A 2,320-nucleotide genomic window follows, 5' to 3' on the forward strand; every position below is an offset into this window, starting at 1 on the left:
CCATATGTTTAGCTACAAATGCGACAGTTTAAAGGGTTGTTTGTTTGTTTTCTTTCTTTCTCAGGGGGCTAAATGAGCCTGGAAAGAAAGCAGCATGAAAGAAAAAGCAATGAAGAATTACCAAATAATTCAAGGGTTTGTAGCCTTAAAGTTAAATAATACAGGCATACAACAGGATGCCAGAAGATCTTAGTGGCCCTTGAATGTGTTTCTTATTCCTGAACAGCACTTTTTTAAAGATATAGGTGTGAGGCTGGGTTGTAATTCAGTGGTAGAGTGCTTGACTAGCATTCAAAAGGCCCTGAGTTCAATACCCAGTACCAGAAAAATTAAAACTAATAAAATAAAATGTATGTTTCAATAGTTTCTAGTACGGCTCTCTCTTGCCAAGAATTTTCATAGGGTAGAAATAGCTTTGCAAGTTGTTAATTTTAAGAGAGAAAAGGGAGAGGTCTGTGTTAGAATGAGCTAGGATACGTTGTTAAGTTCTGATTGGGTATTTTCATTGAGAATCAAAATAATAAATTTTCATTGCTAGACCTTAACGTTTTAATAGTTGGATGTTGGTGACAATTCTCAGGAATGAATCAGGCTTAACAAAGTAGCCAACTAAGGGAATAGAACTTGGTGGCTAGCTTTAGGAATGTAATCTAAAAGTTTAGCAAGGGAGACAGAAAGGAAATAAGCAAAACAATGTTTGCGATACTCAGGCCTCCTAGAGCCCTTCAGTAACCATTCAAATGATAACTTTGTTTAAGGACACTGTGCTAATACTAATCAGATGGATGCAACCAACATGCCTTGTGCTTTTCATTGAGTCTTTGCACAAGAAGGACACATTTATTTATTCCCCCCCTCCAATCAAGCTTCCATTCAACTGGAATTAATTCATCCATGAGGTATATGTAGAATACAGGCTTATAAGTTCTAGACCATGTACATTCTTCAAGTCACAGAATTCTCACTAAATGACAATTCTGGGACATACTGGCCACCTTCACTGTGTATCTTTGTTCAAATGACTACTATAATCATCATATATGAAACCACAACTATTCTCTCTGGTATGTAACTGAAATAGAAAGCTTAAGGAGGGATTCTTCAAGATTCTTGTTGAGAATCTGTTCCTCAATGCATCCTGCCTTCCTTACTGCATGTTCTTCCCCCATTTGTCCTCCTAGTTTCAAGAAAAAAAATCATTGTTTGGCTGTTTTGCTTTTGTGATTGAAGAGATGGCATCCAAAGCCTCACACCTGCTAAGCAAGTACATCACTGCCAAATACATACTCGGCCCAGCTTAAGAGACATTCTGGATCACTTTAAGCACTAAAACAAACTCAGATTCTATGAACGTTGCATTGTTTCATTACTACTTGCCAAAGAGACAATGGTATTTCAAATTTCAATTGTAGAGGGGAACAGGTGACCATTCTATCACTCAGTAATGACACGAAAACTACAACCAGTAGGTCCAGAGACTCATAACATCCACTGTCCATCATCAGGCTGATTGTTAGAGGAGACAAGATTTTCAAATTTAAATACTGGTGCCAGGACTCTGCTGCACAAAATCTGGGGCCAAGTGGTCAAACATTGGAAATGGACAACCTTGTAGGTGAAACACTGAAATGCAATGTAGAGACCTTTAAGTTCAGACTAGGACTCATGTGCAAGAGAAGGCATCAAACCCAGAAGGTATGCCTGGGGCACTGGGAATTGATCACCTAGCTCACTTAAAAGCAGCTGCAATACGCTTTTAAGGATTTGAGACCTATATATTACTCAGCTCTCTCATATATCTGTGAGTGCTCTAAACACTACCATGCACTAGACAGAGTAGAGAAAAGGCGGATGGCTTTGAAGAGAGATAGGTATGGGAATCTCAATAAGTCTTCTTGGAAACTGTAGAATTCTTTTAGAAGTCACTTTTCTGAATAGAGCTGGAGAAAGGGCTCAGATGTGAAAACTATTTACTGTGAAATCCTGAGGATTCAAGTTTGGATCCCAGTACCCACAAAATAAGCTAGGTGTCCCATGAATGACTATAACCCTAGCTCTGATGGAGCAAAAACAGGAGGATCCCTGGGTTTGCAGAATTGCAGCATAGCTTAAAGGAAAAAAACAAAACACACACACAAAACAAAACAAGTGTGACTTCCAAGTTCAAGGAGAAACCTTTCCTTAAAGAAATAGGTAGAGAATGAGAGGAGGACAGCCTACAACACCCACACATACATGCCCGCGCGTGTGTGCACACACACACACACACACATACACACACATACACACACACACACACATACACACACACACATACACA

This window comes from Mastomys coucha, chromosome X, assembly GCF_008632895.1.
Source record: "Mastomys coucha isolate ucsf_1 chromosome X, UCSF_Mcou_1, whole genome shotgun sequence".
NCBI classification, from domain to species: Eukaryota; Metazoa; Chordata; class Mammalia; order Rodentia; family Muridae; genus Mastomys; species Mastomys coucha.